General features: G+C 40.9%; 1 protein-coding gene across 1 annotated transcript in view; it reads right to left on the bottom strand.

Moving 5' to 3' along the window:
• The window catches only part of LOC139135180 (uncharacterized), a 110,600-nt gene extending 107,438 nt beyond the window's left edge, over positions 1–3,162 (bottom strand). The window contains exon 1 of the transcript XR_011552943.1: positions 941–3,162. The gene's annotated coding sequence lies outside the window, so the exon portion shown is untranslated. The remainder of the gene's footprint in view (positions 1–940) is intronic.
• Between the last annotated feature and the right edge of the window lie 24,388 nt (positions 3,163–27,550).

The following is a 27,550-nucleotide window of genomic DNA, read 5'->3' as shown; positions in this document are numbered from 1 at the left end:
CTGTTCGAATCCTTGTTTCCAACCAAGTACAGTCGATGATAGCAGAACGCTATTGAGATAAAGTTCTAAATCAGCGTGTTTTGATACCCATGGGTATCGATATTCTCGTCTGTCGTATCTATTGTATCCCAAGGCGCTGTTGCTCCCCTTCCCCCACACACGATCCGCCCAAATTTTCGTGTGATACTCCGTGATTCCGTCCATGCTCGCACTCTAAATGTGCAACTGGTAATGTGTTAATCGAAGAGTAAAGAACGGGCGGTTTCATTGAGAGTTATATCCGCTTTCTTTGCTCACGAATAAACAGTGATTGGTGAGTTAAAGAAACCCACTGTCGGTCGCCAGGCGAGTTGGACGGGACAATACACGCTTTCGGTAAACATTGATCTTTTGCCGCCTCATTTCGGGAGAATTAATCTTCATGGCAGACCACGAGCTACATAAAAACTTGACTCTTTCTAGTTGTTACCTAAAAGTGCTAACAGTAGCTGAATCGGAGTTCTTTCATAGCAGTGAGAATAATGACACAAATCAAATCATTCCGCGGCACCGCTGGGACCTTTTTTTATTTCATACTGCTGATAGTTTTTATGGAAGAGCCGCATTTGGATACGTCAGACCCTTTTTGTAAAATCTTACAGCTTCTTACATAGACGGATGCTTTTAATATACATCTCAGCAAGATACATGGAAAATAACTTCCATTCTGCTGTATCGATTGTGAGGGCTATGTAGCATAGTGAAACATATTATTATCATAATTGCTCCAGCGGAGAACTTCATGATCACTATAACCGGCAACATTTATCTAACCGTACAGTTACGAAGTCACCTACGGTGTTGGCGACATAGCCGATGAAAGGAAATTCGTTTTGCATTATAACAACCAGACACAGCTGAGGCTGTTCTGGCGTACATGGTGAATAATGAAAGATCTTACCTTACCGCCTGGAGACTCCGCCGATGGAGGCGTTGAGAAGGATCCTTGGCGACCATTTCAGCCCACTAGAGTCGTGTCACTTTGCTCCTTACCAGCAGACTGCACTAACTGTTCGACAGGAGACTTGCTTGTCTCGGCATAGTTTCGCTTCAGGAGTAATTAATCACTTTTTAAAAAGACGGTTCGTCATTTTCTCGGGTTGTAATGACAAGTTATGTTCTACGGGGTCGTGCAAATGATACGGTAAAGCTATTCGACGTGGAAAACAAAAGTCACAATTTACCTGGTAAACGAAGAGACATAAATAGTATTAAGCGTACCTTTGAGAAACAAAAAGAAAAAGTATTGTCATCTTTTTTACAAGTGTTACAGGTGTGTCTGCTTGGTTTCTCTGCAACTAAGGCTCGTCTCCAAAGCCATGTTGGTTGTTTCCCCCTGGCTGATTCTGGTCGCACCTTTTGGTCCACAAACGCCAGGTATCACGCAAAGGCAGCTGAACGCCTTGTGGAAGGCCTTTCTGTATGTCGAGCTCATGACGGTATATATAAGCGGGTTGACGGACGAGTTGATTTCCAGAAAGAAGATACTGACGTTGTTGGAGCAATTGTCATCAAAGCCGGTGAGGACGATGCTCGGATGGCGGCTCTGGATGACGAATATGACCGCATGTAATACTGTGGGAAGCATACACAGGAAGTACACAAGGGCTGTGGCCAGGCAGACCCGGACGATCTGCTTCTCTTTATTGCGTACAGCGCGCGAAGATGTCCTGACTTGCCTGATAATGAGTATGTATATTATCAGGACAACAAGCATCAGGGTGAAAACCATGGTTATGAAAAAAACCTGCCCGATCAGCAGCCGGTCACCTATCAGTGCCACGCAGTCAACGAAGGCTTCTACGGTGATTGCGGCAGACGCGAACCACAGCGACACGATCATGATTGCCACGAAAGTTTTCTTGTGGATAATACCGTCCCTGTAGATCAGCGGCCGACAGAGTGCCATGAATCTCTCGATGCTGAGTACGGTGACGGTGAACATGGACACGTACTGGCTGATTCTGGTCAGCATCATCAGTGAGCAAGGCAAGGGGCCGGCGGCAGCGATTTGAATGCCTGATAGGAATGCAAACCAGTACAGGCCGTGAATAAACAGGTGTAGCAGATCAGCGACGGCCAGATTGACAAGGTACGCGTTGGGGATGATTCTCATCGAGGGGACGCGAGATACCACGAACATGAACGCTAAGTTGCCGGATATACCTAGAAGGCAAATGGTGAGGCCGATGCTGTGTTGGACTTTTAACGGCATGGAGCAGTAGCTACTGCCGTTGACGTTGTTGTGAACATCCTGAACGGCATCTGTCTGGTTACCACCGTCACTATCCATCGGGCCCTTGCTGTTTCTCTCCGCCGATAAACTGTCTATCTTCCCGGCTCCCGCTTGAAATCTGCGTATCTCCGGAGACCGTCAGTCTGTGCTAGCACTCAAAACTTGTCCAACACTGACTTAGTCAAGTAGAAACATACTGGTTTTGCGTCGCCTATGTTCACTGAGTTTGGATATCGAGTTGCTTTTGCACGGCTGTGGAGTTCTATCCGCCTATTTATTACACCCCGTTCTCCGGCTCACCGGGGTGTGTTGCTATGCACGCACCTACGCGGCTATGTTGCCATCAATAAAACACTTTTGGGCAGCTCCAGAACCAATCGTTATTTCACCACCGATGAGTAGACCGAGGTGAGCGTCGCCGCAGCGCTGTCTTCTCACAGTGAACGGAACCAAAATTGATACGCTCTGACTGCGTCCACACCGTACACAGGTTGCTACCGGCTCGCAGCGGCCTCCCTTGACACAAAGCAAAGAGTGTCGCTAAATGGATGGATTGGCGTATCGCTGCAGAATGCGCCAATTGTGCAGCGAGAAAAGCGTCTACCTCGTGGCGTTGATAATGTAAATTAAACTACACCGGGAAAGGGAGATTTATATGCTTGGTCATCGACGACGCTGCCTCCCCTACCTTAAAGGACGCCATCTATCGATGTCGTCACGCGCAGTGATTACTTATAATGATTTTATTTCCGTAGGAGACTCGCTGCTCAAACAGACGCGTGCATAAACAGTGAAACATGTCAATGTTCCTGAATTATGACGTGCATTTTCTCCTTGATATCATGATAACTGTTTTTATCTCTTCAATTAAAAAAATATTCGGCTAAACTGGCAAATTCCTGAATAAATTATACATTTTCTTTGTTATCGGAGGCATGGAATTATGTCCGACAAATAATATATCACTTCTTCGTGTGACTTGCCCATTTAGGTTTATTTATTTTTAACATTCAGGGACCTGGATGTTTTAAATGGATATCGACTGTCATGAAAAAATGAGCGTTTAATCTTTCCCTTTTGGTTCTCTGTTTTGTGCTGATGTGTTTTGTTGGGATAAGTCTAGAATGGCCCTGAGATGTGCGTGCGGCCGCTGCATCGTTCACGTTACCGACAAAGTGATGAACTAGGTTTGTAACTGTTTAAGATCATCGTTGAAACGTGGCTTCGCGGATCACTTCCATTTAACATATTTTTTTCAGAATTGTCTCCCCCGGAACCGCGGAGTGATTTCAGTTTAGCAACTTGTCAAGTGTCGGGTCTTGGGAATTATGATGTTGTAATTGCGCGTACACGCCCTGTAGTATGTGTTTTACATTACTCGAAGATATATGAACAGTCCTTCGCAGTTAAGGTCGCGCGAATAGAACCCTCAAGCGCTCCAGAGTCTAGGCGAGTAACGGAGTTTTCCTCACGCTAAAAAAATCAGTATGACGATGTTTAACCATGCTCAGGGCTTAGGGAGTTAGTATATATCACCTGTACAGTGACACCATGACGGTCCACAGTGCCATCATGATTTAATTTGGCAGCAAAAAAAAGATGTGATCCATTGAACATAAGCTGTTACAAGTTACCTTAATAATAGATTACGTGGGACAGGGTACGATGCATCTCAAAGCAAGCGTATTAGGGCCTTTCACTTGCACAAATTGCTCCCATTTGAGACAAATTGCCAATAAAGTGCGCGCTTAAAAGATCGTCGGCGGCTTCGCACTACCTATATGCAGGTACACTGTGTTATCTTTAGCAGTCGCTGTTTGCAATTGTGTCGTTATTGTGTGAGAGAGATGTAAGCTGACTATGTTTATATTACCGATATCGAATCGATGACGGATTGGAGCCTAATCCACAATCGGAGAAGATGCTCTTCAAGAAAGCACGCCGGAACATTGGACACCAACTTCATTGATTAAACAGAGTGGCGAGGGTCTCATAACGTCGCCGTTTCTTGCACGATTGCTCTGAGCCGTTGATCCGCCGAGGACATGATCGATAATCCGCTGGATATCTCGGTTATATACCTGCCTGGCATCAGCGTGCAGGGATTATGATAACAAAATGATATGGGAGTGAACGATGTAAAAAATCTAGGATAACATGGGTGATTGGGGATATCGATTCTGTATACAAGAAACGGGGGACGCAAATTCTACGGTCGATTTGAGATTGTCCACTGAGCATGCAGACACCCTCTTAAGCGTCTTCTAAGACTTAAAGTTAGGCCGATAAAAATTGTTTCTGGTTAATGATACTGTCAAGCGATTTTATATTGTAATCTATTCGGGATGGGCTTACCACAACCATAGACTGTGGAGCGGTCTACACCTCAACCGGGCTATTCATTTTGTAGCATTGTATGGGTATAAATAGAAGTGCAGCGTCACCCATATAATCTATTTAAGCCAATTGTTCATGTATCTTTTTATGTGTTTGTTTGGGAAAATTATGAGTAGTTTTTTCTGGACACACAAAAGAGAAGAAAACAAAATGCGGGTTTCGAAGTGAAGTGTGCGATCACTATAGGCAAAGCCACTCGTTTTATCAAAGTCAAACTTCATCTCCAACTTGCAATAATATCCATTTCAAATTACACACTCGAAGTGAAGATCTAGATGACTTCAGCTGTTACGACAGAGGATACTAGAATGTCCCAATTTTTTTAAATATTTCGCTAGGGGCCCTGGAATTCGCCCTCATTTAGCTGTACATGAAACCTGAGCACGTTTGCGGTGAGCACACGATCTTCTGATTACTGCCGGTCCGAGTCGAAGCCGCAGGGCCCTCCGTAATGTCTGACGCATATGCTCCGCCCTCGATCCTTCGAACTCACGGCGACGATTAATGAATACTCTTTTTATTGCTGTAGGGGAAGTTCTTGAAGGTAAAAAAAATCCACGTGGAAGACTGCAAGACGTTTGGAAGATGTATCTTGTCAGCTATTGTTCTGGAATGCATCCCAGCCTATTTTCGTTAGTATCATCGCTGCGTCAGACCTGCATTTTAAAACCTAGATTAGCCGGTTCTTATTATATATACGTCAATAAACAGACATAGAGAGATTTTAAGGGTATTGGAAACTGATTTCCATTATCGTACAAAGCATCAGGCAAGTGGTCATAACGTGGAATGATACTTGCATTTAATCGATGATTCGATCTCTGGTCAAAATCAGCTTATGAATTAAGGTTGTCGTCTCGGAGTCTTTCCATATCCCGTGATTATAGGTCACGGCTTTATCGAGCACTGTGACACAGTACTGAAACCATCCTTCGATACTTGTGTGTTTGTATTTGTTTAGGTTTTGAAAGAATTAGATGAACATCCTTTTAGCATATGTCAGTTGTTGTCTCTTCAATGACTGAAAAATCTGCAGCGAGCAATAGTTTTCTCGGAATGAACACAACTTCGTGAATCGAGTTAAACGTCGATCACAGATAATATCATCGGATGATACATTTTTACAACCCGTCAATAAAAATGAATCGGTGTACATCCACGGAGGAGTTATAGCCCAAACTTCCATAGCCACCTTTTGCATGTAGGGGAAAACAACAACAGAAATAAAAAAAACGTGGTCGCTTTGTGCCCATCCCCGATTGGTTCTTAGCATCAGTGTGATTATTTTCATTGCATTATCAAGATGTTCTCACCCTTGAGTGATACTGGAACCAACTTTCTGAGAGACTATTAAGGTAATATGCACCTCGAAAGTAAAAGACTTAAACTTTTGCTCTAACTTTACTCAAGGAATCTTTCAATCATTCTCTTTCAAAATCAAGAATAAAAATAGGGGGTCACCGTGCAAATTTTGGTACCAGAGAAACATATAACCCAAGATTTACTGATATTAGAAATTCAAAATGGCCGCCATCCCTGTGTTAACTCTATGGCGAAAAATAAAAATTTTCGAATTTCAAAAAACTAAGCCGGTGAAAAGTTTTCTTTCACCGAGAGCTTTAAAATGAACCACCACATGTGGTATATCAGAAGAGAACTGTAAAAGTTTGAGAGTCCGAATGTCTGTCCCCGAGGTGCGTTCTACCTTAAGCGAAAGTCAATAAAGCGGTTCACGTGTTAAATTTATTAACTTTATATTAATATGTTAGTTTAGCAAGTATCACGTCGTATCAGTATAACGTACGAGGCCCAAAGTTTAAAGTTAAGATCACTGTATATCGCTCTCGTAAAATTATGTTACTATGGACAGCATTATATGAAGATATGTGATATGATATGATGTGGGTCGTCACCGGGGAGTGCCGGATGCAGAGTAGCAGAGTAGTGAATGCACTTTGAGAGAGAGAGAGAGAGAGAGAGAGAGAGAGAGAGAGAGAGAGAGAGAGAGAGAGAGAGAGAGAGAGAGAGAGAGAGAGAGAGAGAGAGAAAGACAGACAGACAGACAAACAGACAGAGAGTCTAAAATAAATGCACATGTACCTTTAAATCGCTTATGGCAAATGTCCTATATGTACATGAACTGTCGCAATATGAAGTCCGCTATTATTATGAATTACGATGAATGAGACGTTTGGAAGGGGAATTAAAAAAACCTAATAAATGGATGGCCATGAAGTGTTACAGGACGTGAAAGTTTCAATTGAATTGTAGGTGGTACATAAGCTTTTTACAAGGACGACTATATATTGCGATTTAAAAACAAACATTGTAAAACTTTCCCGTTTTCCCCCGCGGCAGTTAAGATCAGACACCGTGCCGACCAACCTGTGTATCAAACTATAACACCGAACAGTAGGTGGTATCAACGTTACACAATTCCATATCTAGAAAGTCACGGAAGCTAAATTTTGCTAGCGAAAGCCTCCTGAATCTTTCGAAACATCTGTTTTATATATATATATAATATATATATATATATATATATATATATATATATATATATATATATATATATATATATATATATATATATATATACATGATTTTTGCATCTACTTCGATAAAGTGTGACATCAATCCATTTTAAAAAACTGCAACTATCTGATCGATACTAATATTCTACTCTTACTCGAAGTCTGATACTGTGCCTGGGGTAACAGATAATGCATCTTTTGAATTAAAGCTAGTGATCAATACCATCAAAGGGCCTCGTTTTTCGACGAATGTCAATAAATGCATGTCCTTCTTTCTAATATTTTCCGAGGATCGACAGATGTTTGTAAAAAGTAAAATGACAATCTTCAACAAATCTCTCTCTCTCTCTCTCTCTCTCTCTCTCTCTCTCTCTCTCTCTTCTCTCTCTCTCTCTCTCTCTCTCTCTCTCTCTCTCTCTCTCTCTCTCTCTCTCTCTCTCTCTCTCTCTCTCTCTCTCTCTCTCTCTCTCTCATATCGTGTCGCTATGATAGACAATCCGTCCGTCCTTCCACTGACCCTAGAACATTACACAAGAATGCCCGTTTGTTAATGCACTGTGCATTAGCATTGTAATCACAAGGTAATAACGCTGACGACTTTGCGAGCTCTCACTCGAGAATTAAATTGATAATTATAAAACGAAAATGCAGAAAGACGGAAATAAGTTCATTGCCTACAGTGTCACTAGCTATGAAAAAGTACCGCCCGATAAATTCGTGACTAAAATCAATCAAAGTGGCATAAATGTACAATGTACTGATGCGGTACCGAGAACCTATACCACACGGACGTAAGCAGCATGTGCAATTAAGAAAATATGGAATTAACTTCTTTGAAGGCATATATCCTAGATGTCGGTCTCTTTCTTTATCGATGCTGTGTGCAGTTTATCGAATTGTAGATCTCGCAATCATGTAGCGAAAATAAGGAGAGCATGAATATATACCATTAGGTCTTAAAGTTTAGACAATAACTAACACCCTGGGGCTACCTACTGAAGCCTTCATAGACGTCTGACGGTGTAATCAAGAAATCCCCACACTTTTTTTCAGATCGTTAAAGCGTTTTCATAAGTACATGATGTGTTTGAATGCCGCTAATATTGCTCTTTTTCTCCAGGTGTGATGTGGCTCTTACCGCGCAAACATAAGCGAAAGAAACACCTCCGGTTGCGTTGGTGATACTGGGTAAAGTGGCTTCGATCGTCGTTGAATCCGCGCTGACTTTATTGTGCGATACAGCGTGCTGAATCACTGCTTGAAAATGTAATGGATCGCTGTGTCTTTGCAAATTAGATTGTCCCGGAGGCAGTTTAAAAGTTTTTTTCGGTTGAAACGCTTTTATTTGTGTTCGGAGACCTGATCAATGACCGTTCGAACATGACTGTTCCCTAACACCGAGCTAAATAAGCGGTATTGCTGCCAGAGGAAGAAAGGCGAGACTTAATCGACTGTTCTACGAGGGTGATCACTGTCCCAGGTATTCACATTACTGAGACTATCTCTGTATCTTATCCGCAGAAAAATGACTGTTTTAAGTTTAGAAACATTTCTACGCCTTACGTAAACTCTTTTTTACTAGCCTGCATTACGTGCAGGGGTTTACGTGCCGTACAGTCGGTATTGCGTGCCTCTTATGGAGTTTCACAAGACAGTTCAAATAGATCACACGCAAAGATGCTTTAATCTCCCCGTGGCTCTGATTGTGTGTCTTGAATCACCTTTTAACGCGAGGCGATGCCGCCTCTGCATTCACGGGGATTATGATGTAATAAAAAATATATGTTGATTGGCCGCACATCGCACACAGAGTCGCAAATGGCACGACAGTCATCCTCACACGCATCCTCGATATCACAAAACGTCGAAACATTCCAGGTGTGTATCATACATGCAGGTATCTAAAGAAAATGTTTAGGATTCTCAAGGGTATAGGGGAGCACCAAGCGTGTTAAAGCAGCGCCCCTATAGAGCTTTAACTAGCATTCATCTATTCATTCTGTAACTTTATGCATATTTTTTACCTATAACCACAGTGAATGTTTCATAGATATTACGCTATGATTATCGGAAGCATAATACATTGTTATTAAAACCCTGGTCTTTTGTGATCACCATTTCGTATTGATGAAACAGATTCGCCTATTCTGCGTCGACTCCATAATTCTTGCATTCTATGAAAGAACGATGAACGTCGCCAATATGTTTTTATCGTTTGCGTGTGCGCTATGTTGATTTGATCCTCACTGCATCGTTAGATATTATTTTTCTTTGTTGATTTGCATTCCACTTGCCAGTCTCCAATTACCAAATATATTTCCCGGTATGTTATATAAACAACCCTATAATTTTATGGAAGATTATAAAGCCTGAATAATGATTTTTTTTCAAAGAGTTTGTGTTTGGAGCTGTAAAAGAAATATCAGTTGCAATTTATGCATGATATAGTGCTTAGCAATTATAATCATTATATATAATATTGATTTTGAAACTAAATTTTCCCGCAGGCCATATGCGGTGGCGCACATGATAGGCTGCGAATGAATAAATATATATATATATATATATATATATATATATATATATATATATATATATATATATATATATATATATATATATATATATATGTATATATATATATATATATATATATATATATATATATATATATATATACACACACACACACACACGCACACACATATTTAAATTATTTCATCAGAGTGTGTCACTTGCTCTGTATTTGCTGATTAGAAAACACTGCAGGTTATCACCTTAAAGCGACGCATGTTTGCTATCCAGTTGCTACAAACTCATGCCAGCTTTCACTATCAGTTGTTAGTCATGTTTCAGATTTGTCCTCTCTGTGCGTCGCAACATATGTATCTGATCAAACGGTTTCCTCCCCTCGCCTCGCCTCGCCTCGCACATACATGAACAGTAGCATAAAGTTCCCTGTTTTATACCCGGCAAACTAAGATTGTATTTGAGGGCAAAAGGGCAGTTCAGACGCAGCAAGTACAAACACTCTTCTTTCACGGTCCCTCGAACACGGTTTCCCCTGAGAAGACACACAAGTAGCAATTTAATCTGCTCTGTTTCCGATCAAAAGTATTTTTTTCGTTTATTTGTTTATAGCTTTAGTTGTATGCTTGTTCATGTATGTATTTGATCATTCCATTGTGTGTTTGTTTCTAAATAACTAGGTAGCCACGTTTATCAATGAATCTGTTTGTATTTACTAACCTAATTTAATTAAAAAGTCTGTGAAGCCCTCGAACCTTATTGAAGGTGGTTTAGATCAGTCTCCGAATGAAAACACTTCCACAATACTCTTTTACAGTAACTACGATATTTCTGTATATTACTTTTACATCAAGGCAGTCACCGTAGTAGACCACTGTCGGTCGAACGGCTCAAGGTTTTCAAGTCGAGGTGTATTTCAAATTCTTCCCTCTCTGCAGCTAATAGCCACGTCGACCTCATCTAAAAAGTTCCCACATCAAAACTGATCATATCAAGCTTCATCTGACGTTTAACATTTTACACACACCATTTTCACTGCTGCACCTTCGGGAAATGCGAAACTTTCCGTCGCCTTGGAAACGTGTTCATTAATACCCCCATTTTTTCCGGTATACGTAGCCATGCATTAATAAATGACCACTGCAAAATAATCGGTGCAGACATAGGCTAAATTGGACTATTATATTACTATTTTATGCTTGTTTGATGTGATTTTTTATCGCGTTGTTTAAGGGCGGATGTAGTTTCAATGAGATTCCTGCAAGTGAACTGTACTCTTTTATAATTCACATGACTTGTTAAATATTCTTAGGTATAATACATCCGTCGTATATATTATTGATATCTTTGACGTTAACAAAAGTTCAATTCCATGATTTATGCATCGGCGCACACTCTGCATGGAAACGCAGATTTTGATCCTCAAGAGTTCAGATCTTTCCCATCGCTTCTCCTGTGCCCTGGCCGCTTTCTTAGCGTACGCTAGCCCAGCGAGTGCGATTTCCATCGACGTTGACATTTTGTCATGGCTGCTAATTAGGCTTGTTCATTTCAGAATTGAGGAAGCACCAGAGAAACACCTGCACCACTTCATTGCTATCCAGTTCCACAATTAGCGTGACACGCGAACGGAAGACAGCATCGAGGAAATTAGCAGGAGAGTTCTGTTTCCTGACGCTCCAGCGAGAGCGTACCCAGCCATGTATCGGTGGTTCTGAACGTTTCCCGTTCGGGGTTTGCTTTCGAAGTCTCGATCAGCGACATGTAACACGAGGTCAGGTTGGCTTTATTGGTGTGCTCTACAAACCCAAACAAGACTCGAGTGTAAAGCATGATCGCTTATTGGTCACATCACGCAGTGACGTAACGGACGATGCACAGCTGAACTGAACGTAAATGGACGAAATGTTGTAATGGAGATACGTGAGAGCTAGGTTTTGAATATCAATTCATTGATATGCGAATGAAATATCATGCAAACTTCAACTTGCGCTTGGTTAAAAACTCGGGAAGGCAACTGACTCGGGTTGCCGGATTGCACAATGCTACACATGCACTTCCTTTGTTCTTGTACATAAAAAACCGACAAAAATTCTCTCATGCATCTCAAAAAATCAAATACCTATCTTGGTTTCCGTTTTTTCTCCAGTCTGCGCTGGTCCAGCGAGCTTATTTTGCCAAGCTAGGTGATGTTTCTACTCATGATACTTGTCGGTAAAAAATACTCATTGACAACCTATACAAGAGTCATCAGCTCTTGTCATCAGCTCTCACAACTGATGTTTCTAAATTATTGACTTGATGAATTTCAATAAATGAACAAGGGAACACCACCGTTGTCAGATCCAATAAGGCCGCTTTTTGACCATTTAACGCCAACACCGAGTCCACAAACGCCTCCATTACATGCCTCGAATATCCGGACGTCGCGCGCTCCATCGGATTCAATGGCAACTCGTTGATGACGTCGCGGGCCGCATAGTCATCACTTGACTGAAAGTGAACCGGAACTATTTCAACTTGACAACTTTTGGATGTGAAAGTCTTGAAATTTCATGTTTTGCACAGGAAATCCGGTTTTTTGGAAAATTTTGCAGGAAAAAAATTAAAAAACCGCATAACAGTAGTTTAAATATATCATTGCGCCATTCGATGATGAAAATCGTTCCATTTGTAATGGGGTTTTCGTCTAGGATGGAAATAAAGCATTTTACTATCATTTGCCAATAAATGTAAATTTTTTGAGTGAAAACTGTTTAAGAGAGACATGTAATAAAAACATAATAGCCCAAACAAGGGACTATGCATACCCTCGGGGTAGGAGACCATTTGCCCTCCTTACGTCAGGCAAATGGTCAACTACCCTCGGGTACATTGTCCCATGTTTGGGTGTGGGGAGAGGGCGGGAGAATTTGCACTATGGTTTCTTTCTGTTATCCTTCTTGAAACTCACAGAAATCCAAATACCTCCACGAATTCTACATAGCTTTTATTTTGATTCCCCCCATTCAGCCTTTACTTCACTCCTTTTCGACTTGGAAACTGTCGACATATTTAATCTCTTGTTTGCTGCAGCTGCAAAATATTACACCACATTTTATGATATGCCTAACAAATTTGAATTTATAATAAAAAACTACTAGCATATCAATTCCTCTAGAACAATACATATCTACATGTATGAAATTGAGAATGAAACGCCAATCAGGAAATGTAATCATCGTTTGTTTTCCTCGCTATCTTGATTAATCAACTATTGTTTTTTCATTTTGTATGAATTTATTTCTTTTTCTTATTATTACCTTGAAACACTGTTTTGGTTTCTTTTGAGTATCTTTCTCATTTGTTTTTGTAAGTTGAACTCTTTTCTTCCCTTCTGAGGGAAGGTGTGCGTCTAATAAAGAAAAGAGTACTATACATGTGGTCCAAAGTGAATTATTAGCAGATATCTGCTGCCGGCACTGTGCAATGTTTTACATTATTTTAAAGTGACGAGTCTTGTAGAGCGGCAGTAGTGTTTTTTTTCTAAAAGTAACGAATTTACTACATTTTCACCAAAGACGACACATACTCGCAGTCACAGCGCTTTGCTGACTATCATTACGGTAAACAGAGCGCTGTCACTATTGTACATACTCCCTGGCTTCCTGACCATGCAGTCAACTTTTTGTTCAATTTGAACAATTAAATTTGAGAGGCTAATAGTCAACCTGACAATATCTGAATTTTCCACTGGCTACTGACTGAGAGCCCAAGTGACTGAACTAGTTTGAGCATGTTCTAGTGTGATTCCCACTCTCACACTTTACAGTGAGCAAGAACTCATTTCCGCCGTTGCTTTGTGTTTCACATTTGCTTGCCCACGTTTCAAGGCAAACCAGTCCCTCTCACACAACATTTCCGTTAAAAGACTGGGAGTTTCTTAGATTTTTATGGTATAATGATGAGAATAAAGGGCTCCGCGTTGACCATAAACGTTTGTTTATGGGCTTGGGTGAGAGAGGGCTAAATTACCGTGCTCGCCTATGCATTGCCCGTTGATATTTGACTTTCTTCTAGTCCTTGCCCATAAATGAACGTTTATGGTCAATGCGTATATTCCTTCGATAAAATTTCTTGAGTGTATAAATGAATGAGTTTTTTTTTATTTTCATGTTCTTTTTAAGTCGAAAATATTTGATAATTGGTTCCAAGTACACCTTTCAATGACATTGAACTCCTGAAGTCACATTATCATTCCATCACAAAGACCCCGACTTACTGCGTTACTTGTGGTTGCTTAATCTTTCGCGGGAATTTTTGTCACCTATTTTTTGTTGTGTACATGAATTCCCATGGCAAGTTAGTACTGCATGGAGGAAGTCGCTCAGATCATCTCTGTTCGAAGTTGAGTTTCCTATCTGAAACAACCTCACCTGCTGTCGGCGAGTGGGAGTCACATTACCTCTCCTAAATCCTTTCTCTCCCAAGAGGAATTTGTGAAGGCAGGCTCTGACCATGTCACGCCATCATCCACGACGTGTCAACACGCGTTTGCACGCACCCCATTCCAGGATGCACTGTGAGTTGCACGGCATACGATGCGGGGTGCACTGTCAAATATGGCCACCAGGTGGCTATATTGTGTAAATATCATATCCGTTTATGTCTTTTACTTGCCTTAAAGAGTAAAACTTCCTTTTACCGCGGCAGCGAGCAAACGAGAGACAGGTTAACGGTATCGCGGACAAAGAAATTTAAACGCTTCTGCTACATTTTAATTTGATATGGGAGCCTTTATGATGAGAATCTGTCACATCTGACGGCTATCTGGGATGCCTCCCGTCTCAATAAATGCTGAAATAAAGTAAGATTAGTGTTTGATGTGTTCGATGAATACTCTCAGATCACGTTTATTCTTTACGCTTGTCGTGTTTGCACACAGAAGCTAACCCGTTGAATATCGACTGCCATGCCAGACTCGAATTTTGTCAAATTCGCAACATTTTTAATACTCTTGCGGCAGTCCTTTGTACTCTGCAAGAAAAGAAATAAATGGTTATCGGCGACTAGAGCGAGTGTTTCCTTTCCTTTGGGGAACCGTTCCCCCAGTAGATCATCGCTTAACCTTTAAAAGTCAGATTCTCACAAACGCTTAGTAAGTGCTTCTTGGAAATATTGCGCGACGTTTCATCATTACCTCTCCCCTGGTGTTTTACCCCAAAAAATCGCGATTTCATACTCTTTCCACTTTTGATTTCTTGAAGAAAAGCGTGGATATATAGAGTACCGATTACTCTGCTTGTCATTGATCGAAATGGCTAATAGTGATTGGAATTCTGCACGGAAATGCTTTAATGCCCTCAAAACTTAGAGCGAAGCATCAGGGGAGTGCTACTTCGTCTGTGGAAGGATGCTACCGGCCTCCGTTGCCTCATCAAAGTAAGAAATTAGACAGTTAAACGACATCAAAGGAACACAACATGGTTTTACAATAGCATTACTAACTTCGCTTTTCGTTTCAATTGATGTTGGCGCAGACTTGATGCTTGGGGAAACAAAACGTTCTCTGACATTTAAAGCCGCACTTTTCAATCCCAGGTTCTCGCATTAGTGGAGTTCTCCTCCCAGTCAAACACATGGCCAGTACGATGTTTGATTTCTATAACATTAATTATACAAACTGATCTCAATCTTTTGTCACCTTTTGCTAATCCTGCAAACAGAGCTTATATAACCGTTTGATTGACGGTCGGTTCAAAGTGCCAACGGTCATTTGTTCCTCAGCACCACACTCGAATTTCCTTAAAAAAACATCGTCCAGTCAAGTTAGAATTTGAATATAACCACAGGGTTTGATCGGGAGCAGCTTCGTGCTAACCGCTTGGCAGTCTGTCAGCGTTTTTGCAGTCGGAAAAAACTAAAAAGTGGCATTTTCTGGAGCGTGTGCCCTCATGTTACCTGTTTGGTGTCCACTTACACAATGAACGCCGCCATAGGTTGGCACCCTTTTAAAGGGAGGCTCCGCCTTTAAGCACACCGAAAATGAAGCGGAAATCTATAGACATAGGATATCAGATATGCCGCCCGGGCTTTAGGCTTTGTTCACTATTTATAACCGCCACATACATATCAGTATTAGCGATGCTTTGTACATCTATGGTAAATTCGCCTGATTTCCTCACTGAAAGCACAAAATGTACATTAGTTTATCGTTATCACTGAATAATGTGACACAGCCCAATTAAGATGCTCAAATATTTGAGGTAAAATAAGTCGTGGAAATAGATACAATGGAACGCAAAATAGTATACTGCAGTTCCGTCCAAGGTAGAATATGCACCGGGGACAGAATTTTCCACTCACTTTTTGCTAAGTAAAGAAACTTTTCACCGTTTTATTTTTTTGAAAATCCGAAAAAAATGGTACTTCATCCCACAGATGAGGATGGCGGACATTTTGAATTTTAAATATTGCCAAAATGTTAGGCAATTTGTTGATTTGGTAAGAGAATGGTTGACAGGTTCATGCAGGAAGTTTGAGCAAAAGTTTCAATCTTTCACTTTGGAGGCGTGTACTACCTCAATACATGTACCCGACCTCGCGATGTTTTAGGCTGCCGATCTGCAGCATCATTTTGTTTCCATCATCCGGGATCTGTATCTGCCACTATTCAACGCGACATTGCATGCAGACAAGGCCTGCTAGGTCCTATGCCCATTGCAGATCGTACTCTACTGCAGCGAATCTCGGTCGAACCGACTTTTTGCGCCTATTATAGAACGTCTGACGCCGAAAAAGATCCTGAACTTCTGATACTGAACTTCTGCAGATATCCACTTACTAGATACGTATTGCCTCACTTTATGTATTAATGTTGAAGATTGGGAAAACGACCATTACCATTAGGTCCTTCTGACAGAAAAATAAAAAAAGACGGCACTGTCTTCCAAACAGTGTATACTTTTAAAATGAAGCAGAAGGGCAAAGAAGATCTTTCTTCTTACAAAGGTAGAACGCGCCTCGGGGACAGATATCCGAACTCTCTAACTTTTACAATTCTTTTCTGATATACCACTTGTTGGAGTTCATTTTAAAGCTCTTGGTGTAAGAAAACTTTTCACATGCTTATTTTTTCGAAAATCGAAAATTTATTTTTTCTCCATAGAGTTAATACAGGGATGGCAGCCATTTTGAATTTCAAATATCGGTAAATCGTAAGTTATTTGTTTCTCTATAGTTCCTAAATTTGCACGGTGAACCCCCCCCCCCCCCCCCCCCGATTTTTATTCTTGATTATTTGAAAGCAATATTCTTTGAGGACAGTTTGAGCAAAAGTGTAAGTCTTTCACTTCCAAGGCGCATACTGTCTTAAGAGTGAATGTTATAAACATACAAAGGAAATGACTTGTTTCTCATCCCTATATGTACGTATAGCAATCGAAAAGTTATTAGGAAACTTCAGTCTCGACGTCCGTTGGATAATTGCCGAGAGTTAAAATTCATGCTAAAATGGGTGACCTTTCGTTGGCTACCCTAAGTACCAAAGCCTCATTGTTTACGGTGAAGTGATTGGCCCGCGTACGTGACAACACGTGAAACGAAGATAATGTAAGATTTGTAAATGATGAATAATTTATTTCTGTGCGGAAGGATCATCCGGCTTATCGAAAGTACCGGGGGCTTGGACAGAGCAAAATCGAGTTCCGCCCGTACCTCGAGCCTTGACTTACACTCAATTTTATTTAATCACCCCGAACAATGCGAGTGATTTCCGTTAAAATGTTATCTTTTCGAAGGAAACGGGCTCATTTGATCGCCATGATAAGACCGCTGTCGCCATTTTTAAGTCCTTCAATGGTCAAGGAAGTTCAAAATGTCGCGATGTCACCACGGTCGACATCGCTAACATCTTCACTATCTCACATTAATCATACGCAGTGCAAGTCTATCAAGACAGATAACAGACCTGATTGCAAAGTCGAATGCGCACGACCCACATCGTGGAGTCAAGTTAAAAAACACCGTTGATGTCTTCAAGTTGATTTTTAGGTTTTTGGATTGTACAGTGCATTGATATGATGGAATCGCTGTTATAAAATCGGCTAACTTAAACTGCACTCATCAATTCCATTTGCTTAAAAGAATACTACGGTTAGTAAGTATGTTGCGCTTCAAGCACTCGATAGTTTTAACGAGTAACGTACGTTCAAGCCTGTTTCACAAATAAGACCTATCTCTACTATACGCAGCTGATCCTATGGCGCTTGATGTATCGGCTGTTGTTGCTGTGGCAATGAAGCCATTTGCTGTGATTTTCGACCAGGCATCAGTGAAAGCCTCGACTCTTTAAAGGTTATGTCGATACGGATCGTTAGTTCTAAATGACACGGAGAAAAGGGATAGAGTTCGCTCGACTTATTTTTTTGAAGTAGAGAATTTTTTCGCCAGACGCTAATCCGTTATCTGGGTCATCTGTTCTATGCCATCAAAATCTGGGAATATTTGCAGTGCCAAAGGTGTTCGTTGAGATGCATCAACTCAGCCTGCCTCCATCTATAAACTACCATATCCAAGAGGTTCACCGACTGCACATGTAGTTGAGCAGTGAATACTCTACGAAAAGGGGATTGAGCCAAAGTAAAATGACCCATCTGATTTCATTTTTAAGCAACTCTGAACTGAACAGTGGGTCTTTCACTTTGACTGAGAAGTCTCAAGTGGTCAACCTTTCTTGACATGTCGGTGTTATCTCATCATATTTGCTTTCTTCATGATAACAGTGATTGTCGTTCCCGCTTTAATGATTATTGTGTGGTAGTGGTGGCGGTGGTGGTTGAAGAGATGATGATGATGATGATGATGATGATGATGATGATGATGATGATGATGATGATGATGATGATGATGATGATGGCGGCGGCGGCGGCGACTGCGACGACGACGACGACGACAACAACGACGACGACGACGATGACGACGACGACGACGACGACGACGACGACAACGACGACGATGCTGCTGCTGCTGCTGCTGCTGCTGCTGCTGCTGCTGCTGCTGCTGATGATGATGATGATGATGATGATGATGATGATGATGATGATGATGGCGATGACGATGATTGCAGTAATGATGGTTCGTTGGTGGTCCGTGACAGCAGTGATTGTGTTGGTTGTAAATAGTAGTTGGGATAATAATCATAATAGTGCTGATGATGCTGGTGAAGAGGCAAGTTTGATCGAAGGCGAGAGAGTAGCGCTTACTCTGAGTTAACTTGACAAATTCCTACACGTAAACCACCAGCCATCGAAATTCAACCATGCTTTCAATTAAGCATGACATAGTGACAGCAGAATTGATTGAGAATAAATGCATTTATCTAAGTAACCAATTAATCGTTAATACCGTGGGACGTCAATTGATTGATGCAGATAATAACACTGTCGTTCCTGGATATTTACGCTGAGGGAGCACATTTGGCAAAACCGAGTCAAAATCAAAAGTGATAATGCCGAAGCAGGCTGGAAAGAAGTAAATTCACAAATATGGCGTCTGCCTGCAAGCCCAAATGGTTTCACATAGACTTGTAATTCATCTTCTATCACACAAGCGTAATTGTAATTGTAATTTCTGAATTTCAGCGTCCTATCACGCCCAGCGATGCGATATCACTGGTAGCTACTGGTCGCTTACAGTAATTATGATCAGGGGAGGTCTTTGAAATGTTTGGAGGGTCATTATTCCGGAAGCTATCCTTGGGAGAACAATTTTACCAACTGTTTGAAGTGGAACTGCCTCCTTTTACAGAATATATTTCAATGTCCGGTCCTAATGACCAAGGCGGTATGTGACTTTGCTAGCGCTTTCCAATACACTAGTCCAGAAACTTGCAGTTGGGAATATCATAAATCATTATTCCGATATCTGAGGAATGAGTCAAGCGTTGAAACTTCGGAAATGAGAAAGGTCACACATTAGCAAATTTAAATCAGACCTGGAGAGGGTCCCTTTTGTTTACAGCAACAGCTCTTCTCACAATGCGTCAAGCACAACCTCTGGTAATTTGTCAATGTTATCTCATTTAGGATGTAACTCACAGCGTTTGATTCGGATAGGGTCGATTTCGAAATGTCAGTTACATTTCCATTCGGCGCTGTCAAATGCAACGGTCCTTTTCCGAAGATTGGATTTCTAAGTCAGTTTATTGAACCGAATGTCTCAGTTGGTGTATGTAGTCTGAAAAAAATCAATGCGACTGAACGAAACAACCTATCCCTCTGTCAACTATGAGTATTTGCGTCGATCACTTGCTTGCTACGATACCTGACTCACTTGTAACTTCAGCCTTCCTTGGCAGTTTGATTGGTGGATTTGAGATGGACGCCTTTTTTGTACCATTTCGGTCCATTGATTGACCTTTGCATGGTAAAATATTTCTGAAGTCAAAGTGTTTACATTTGCCCTAGGAAAGTCAGAGCTTTCAGGACGCCCCGCTCATTCTTCAGGAATTAAGAATCCACCTGCCATGTACATATAACATCCAATGCATTGATTGAGATGGCAGGCGGATAGACGGATCTTCATCTACTTGGCCAGGGCTATCCTTCATTCTGCACGATTTGAACACAGATCGAAAAATCTCCCCGACGACTTCCTGTTATCAACGAAAATTGTCATGAACACGCAGGCATTTGATGAAAGTAATGGGCGATTTCACAAGCCATCTACCATAACATGATCGCCCGTAATGCTCCTCAAATAATAAGTTAATGGCATCCTGTCTCACTTTTGAACATCCTCTATTAAAGTGCAAATGGTCAAAAGTTGCATCTGCATGGTTATTATGAGTAATACAATAAGTGGGCTGTGAAGGAAACACCGTAGCGAATGGCGCTGGCCATTGTATCCTGTATTACTGTGCAGATTACTCAGGGGGCATTTATGAACGATATTTACCCCTTTCAGTTGAAAGTCAATACACAAAGAAATCATTACCGAAATCTGAAGGGCAGATTTTGCCAAAGAATGCCATCCATAAATGCACTTCAGCGGAAGAATGGGGTCGTATTACATCAGTTTATTTCTTTTGGGGGGCTCAAGATTAATCTGCCTGGCTTGGAACTTCATTCACACCGACGTTGAGTCGTGTTTTCCTACCGTCAACCCGGGAACACAATTTACAGCCTTCAGCTCAATATCTTCCAATACAGAAAATGGGAACTGGCAAACACGATGCCGCGTCTGCCTGTACAGCGTTGCAGGAACATCTAATATATTTGATGAGGCTTTCTCAAGCAGTTTAGAAAGCGGTAGTTATTACCACCATGTTGATTACCACGCCGCGGCGGCCTTAAGAACGTCTATTTATATCACTCTTGACAAAGAAAGTACTAAAGGTTCCCTCAATGCTTGCAAGGTAATTGCACGTGTAGGAATAGTCATTTTCTGCCTCATGTATCACTGGGTCTCAGTCTAGCTGTACCGTTTCCTCTGCCTCAGAGCTAGCGATTCTTTTGATGCGAACTGAAAGTGTTTTCCATTGGCTGTTAGCTACATGCTACATGTACCGTATTCCTAACCCCTACGAAAGCGACTCCCTGTATTGCTTGTCAGTAATTGATTCGAAAGGCAACATGTGTCCGCTAATCACCATTCTTGCCCGTAGATGTCTGTATGTCTCGTTCCCCGACCGTTTCCCCCGAACATGTCAAGATCCGGCCGAATGTCAAGATCCGGTCGAAGTGCCCTTTGGATGCAGTCATCCTTTCATCCCGGTTTGGATAATAACCATTGACAGTGCCTATAGGTTTGCCTAAAAACCCCGCAGTAATATGCCCAATTTCCTAATCTACTTTTTAGATCAATCTGCAACATTTACGTCGCTTGCATTTCGCGTAAGACACCCTGGCGAACCACATCGAGACTGTCTTCGATCTGTATACAGTCTATTTGCCCTTGACAAAGCAACTTTGGGTAATGTGGGTATCCCGAATTCGAAGAAATCTTCATTTCGTACTGAAATCCTATAGCGGTGACCTTGCACGTCACCGCCAAATTCACGATTCTGTCACGGTCACCCGCAACTTGAAAGCGATTGCGGTACTTTTGATACGTCAAGAAGATCCAATGTGGCATCCATAAATATGATGTGAATATCTTTATAAACTTGAGTAACATCCAAAATTTAGTAATACGATATTTGAGAAAGACTCATGCCTTACTGCCGACTTGCTTACAAGGGCATTTACAATGCATTTTTCGAAAAAAAAAATTGGCGACCAAAATGATCCTCATGACATGGTTTTAGTTTTTGGTTTTGCTTTTACTTTAATCTTTTTCTTCAATATTTTGTCAACTGACAAACCAGTCCTTATTTATGTTTCTCATGTAGCCAACTCCCGCAAGTAAAAATTGCAGACTCTTTATTTCATATTAATCCCCCCAAGTGGTTGCATAAACTGGATTACAATGTGTTTGGTATCGGTAAAGCGCATACGTGTAGGATTCCGATCCCCAGATTACTATGTGGTATCGTCGAGAAAATGCTATGTGAAGAAAAACTTGCAGACTTTTTCAAATTTGGCAATCTATCGAGTTTCCCCTTTTGAGGACAGTGATTTCTAACACTTGAAACGAGCTTAATGCAAAACAGAAATCGATATCAGCAGGACTACTTAGGCCTAAATAAGTTCTGTACCATTCAACATTAGTTCAATCGATAATTTGAATGTTGAAATTGGCCTCTACCATAGCACCCAAGAAGATAATATGAAGCGCAAAATAAAGTAAGAGTTTGATGTTCCTGTCAGATTATTATATTACAGTCTGCAAAGAATCTAGGAAGACGGAAACTCACATAAATTCATTATCTGTATTCAATACGAGCAGAAAAAAGGTTGGTGTGTTTAAAATTTGACAGACCAGTCACCCGGAACCGTAAAGTTTTGTGCTTGTGTCAGCAAGAATTGATGTTTTGACTTCGAACAGATTGTAAAATTCAATTGCCGTTCCAAAGGCATCACGATCAGTCATCTCCTTTGTGTTTGAAAGAAACGGGTTGTCCTTAAATTAACGATTGCTTTCTATGCCGTAATGGGGCATAATAAGACAGCGTCAAAGAACACCAGGTAGATTCCATGCTGATATTAGGGGGAAATTCTGCCCACCCTCACTCTTAATGGACCAATTTTATTGTCCTTTGAGGTAGAAAATCTTCGTTTTAAAGTGTAATGGCTTACCCGTTATCGTAAACCGATCCCATTACAGGCTACTTGAAATATTTATTATGCCGCGCTACCAGTTACTTTCGTTAACCCGCAAATATAACGTTATAGATGAAGAACAGGGTCAATGTCAAGAAAAATCAAAATCCAATACATTATAGATAACCCGGTACTAAACAACAACGGCAAAATAGGATGACCGTGATATCACGGAAAGAGACAAAAGACATGAGTTTTGCTGATGCGGCATGCAGTAGGCGGTCTCGTACCAGTGAAATTTGAGTAGCACATTGTCGACAATCGAGCTCAGTTATCGTCTCCCGAAATGCCCCATTCTTTCATCACACTGGTCCACATGACTTGGGCATGTGCGTATTAGCCTTTATATGCGCAATGAAAGGTACCACAAGATGAAAATTGGTGATTCCTTCTCGAGAAAGAATCAATATTCAAAAATGTAATGGTCTAAGTGTTTAACATGACACCTGGTTTTGTCAAGAAGCCTTCAAAACAAGGAAAAATCACAAAAAAAAACGCTATCGAACGAAACCTCATGATGAAAGCACACAATACAATGATGAATGCACATTAAACGAAAATGGCACGCTTAATATATTTTCGTCTCGAAATATAGCCGACATAACTGATATTACGGCGGTCCAAGCACTAATAGACTTCAGCATGTAGAAATTATCTTCATCAGTGCGATAAGCGATATGTTTTGGTAATGGTTTCCTGACCATAATTGGCATATTTAGCTTTTTACGGAGATTTATGAATTCTGATATATGCCTGTTACTTAATATCATGCGTTTTAGCCGCGATCTCAGTTACTAAGTGGAGCGTTTTTACTCTCTGAATCCGAACGAGGAAACACTCGATGAGTCGAGACGACCTATTCTCCCCTGACCGTGATTTCAAACTCCGTTGGTTTTAATTCATCAACGTCAGAAAGGAAACCAACATAGTGGTGAGTACAACTCGGCATATCAGGGAAGTACTGCGTTCCCCGCGGTCCAAGATATATAGCTAGGCTGAAACTGATCCAAGCGTTTGACGAAACATACTCTCTTGTTGTATTATTCAGTGACTTTTAAGCTGCAGAATTTGCACTTGCGCATGCGTAGCAACCCTCTGATGATGTGCACGCAATCTTACCTGCCTGAATAAGGTATAGATCAATTGAAACGCTCTCTTCTGCTATCTCTGCTTCCTGAGTTGTGGAGAAACACAGTGTTTCGTGAATTATGGAGAAACACAGAGACTACTGGAATGATATCGATCATGTTCTAGACTTCCTGACCCCCTAAATAATATTCCAATCTCAAAATATTCATCTTCTGAATTTGTGTCCTGTCGTTAAAGTCAAATTATAAAATAACAATCCAACGTATGTGCTCGACAAGCCGTCGCCCCTATTCATGGAATTTCAATGGTCCCCGATGGACCGTGCCTTTCCATAGTTTTTATTCGTGTTGGTATTTTATATCAGGTCTCAATACCATCTGAACTTTTCTCCAGTTCCGATTGTCTGTGTCTGACTCTTTCCACCTGTGTTTGACGTCACCTCCACGATGCTTATCCACTTCTCTATCTCCTATGTTTCAAACTGTCTGTCTTTTCCACCCGAAAGGTGCTATTTTAATTTACCTTAGCGTCTGCCTGTCTGCCTATCTAACGGTCGCTTGATTTGTATCCCTGTTAAATTTGCGGGCTAACAATTGAAAGCTCTTGGCAGCTGCCAAGGACGAAGTATTTTCAAAAGCATTGCAACTTAATTGAAGAAAATTCGATTTCAATTTGATTTGCCGTTCGCGACATTATCCGTCGTCACGCAGCGTGGGGAACTTTACTATCGGACATTATGAAGCAATCAAATAAAGACATTTAAATATTTTAGCAGCGGCAAACTGCATACCTCTATCTTTATTGTCATTATTTTGAAGTCATTAATTTGCAAAAAATACTGCTTTCAGTTGCGTAGGCATCAGCAACAGCGCCGTAGATGTTGTCAGTGCAATGTTGTTAATAGCAGTGGTTGTTAACTGTTTATGGAGTTGGGCCGGAGCGACGGAAGAGCCAACGATACTTTTACGGGCACTTTTTTAGACTAGCGCCAGAAGTTGACGCCATTTTTCAAGAGGCAGGTAACTGATATACAATTAAATTTGTCCACAAGTATGTTAGCCCGGCAGCTCATGGTGAGGACGGTGTATCCTCGGGTGACAACTAATAAACTATGTAGTTAGCCACGATTTTATTTCTATGGCTTATAAAAAAGATCACAACGACTTCGGTTGGTATTTGCACACACAAAGGCCTTCCGTTGCTAATGGAGCTGGGGTCGATACTGTAACACACTCTCTCGTAGTAATCAGCGCGCTGAAAATTGACGCGGCTGATGGTGCGCCCAAGGCGTTTTCTCTTTTCCTCATACGTGCGTTCACACAGAGGTGAGCAATACGCCTACATGCGAGTGTTCGCCCCTTCATACTTTCAATGATCGTAAAAAAAGGAACATCCCGGCCCGTTTTGATTGAGCAATGCTTTCAGCGTCGTCGTTATTCTGGAGTTTGTGGTGAAGAGCATTTGAAAGAGGCCTGGACGCTGCTTGATGAGGCACCCCCTACGCGTTTCCTAGCACATTCAACCACTTCGCAGATGCCGTTTAATTGGCAGTTCTCGTCCTTGAGTGTCCATACTCAGGTTGGAGGGTCCATCCTTACAAGCCAGTTCTACTTTTATGCATGTTCAAACAGATTTTTTCCGACCCTTGCCTGGTTCGGCTAGGGTTTAACGAGAGAGAAAAAGATGTTAAAAGATTCTCTCAGGAAGACCTATACAAAAGCATGTTTAGAAAATTGCCACATATTTTCTGCTTTACGTCCCTCGAGGTAAAATGGGCACTATTCAACATCGAGAAGAATACATTTAAGGAAGAATTGCTACTGCTGCTGGCAATGATCTACTCAGGTATAAACACGGGTCTCCAAGCACGTGTTTTTGATTTGGAGTCGTGCAAAAACATGTCGAGTCGAAGTGAGGCACACCAATAGACAACATATTACGCCTACAGACAGACTGGCATGGTTAGGGGTTCTCGAACATAAGTCAACCAGCACCATTCCTGATTTATACTTTCCTGACTTAGTCGAACGTTGCAGTTCTTAATATCAAGCTCTATAAAATAAAGTTTGGCTTGTTTAGGGATGACTGGATGAAATAGATGGACGATATAATAGATAGATAGATAGATAGATAGATAGATAGATAGATAGATAGATAGATAGATAGATAGATAGATAGATAGATAGATAGATAGATAGATAGATAGATAGATAGATAGATAGATAGATAGATAGATAGATAGATAGATAAACAGACGGATAGATACAGTATGTAGATGATGGATAGGTGGATTCATGAATAAGACAAAAGGGACAGACAGATACGTGTACACAAACGGACGTACATACATGCGTACATGCACACATACATACATACATACGTACATACATACATAGATACACAGATACATACATAGATACATACATATATAAATACATACATACATACATACATACATACATACATACATACATACATACGTACATACATACATAAATACATACATACAGACACGCACACACAGACACACATACATATGTATGTATGTATGTATGTATGTATGTATGTATGTATGTATGTATGTATGTATGTATGTATGTATGTATGTATGTATGTATGTATGTATGTATATATATATATATATATATATATATATATATATATATATATATATATATATATATATATATATATACATACAGGGCAATATATTTGTATCACAAATGACCGTGACGTCATAATTTGCGAGCCAATGGTTAGTTTTCGAAGGGTTGCACCCGAAACGTCTGCGTTTTTATTCTCTGCGATTTGCAAGTGTTTCATTTCCCGCTGGTCGGTCAGTATTTTACTGTATTTGTTTTACCTCGTTGCAGTTTTTATCCTCTGCCTTTTAACAAGTATTTTATCCCTCGCTGGTCGGCCTATTTTTTACTGAATTAATTTTCACTTGCTGCAGTTTTAGCCCTCTTTTGAGGTCTTTTGTAATGGTTAGTTGTCGAAGGTATTTTATGTCGCAGATAAACACAAAAACGCGAGGTTGTTCCTTTAATGAGTTGCAAACAACCTAGGAGACTCGACCTCCTTTGAAGACCTTTGCACTTTTCAAGTATGTATCAGCCTCTATTTCCATGCAAAGAAAGAGAAATGGAATTACAGGCTTATGCTGTTGCGAGTCGTCAATTATTACCCAGGGGATTCTATCATTATACAACCCACAAGCCTGGAGCGTATCTTCCAGTTACCTAACCAAGTTAAAAATGGGATGGATCGTGTCAATATTGCATAGCTTGGATAACATCACTGTATGTCGGTGAAGAAAATTTAAAGCATCGTTCAAAGCACCGTTCTTATCGCAAAGATCACATGCAATCTAATGGAAGTTTTGAAAATCTCCGATTTGATATTGTCGTAAATCTCTGGACTTTCACAGTGAGTGACTCGACACAGGAAGACTTAGGTGTGCCTTGTAGTCCATCGCTGTTCAC

The sequence above is a fragment of the Ptychodera flava genome, chromosome 6 (assembly GCF_041260155.1).
Source record: "Ptychodera flava strain L36383 chromosome 6, AS_Pfla_20210202, whole genome shotgun sequence".
NCBI classification, from domain to species: Eukaryota; Metazoa; Hemichordata; class Enteropneusta; family Ptychoderidae; genus Ptychodera; species Ptychodera flava.
Note: the sequence above shows the minus strand (reverse complement) of the source record. Positions and strands in the feature narration are given on the sequence as shown.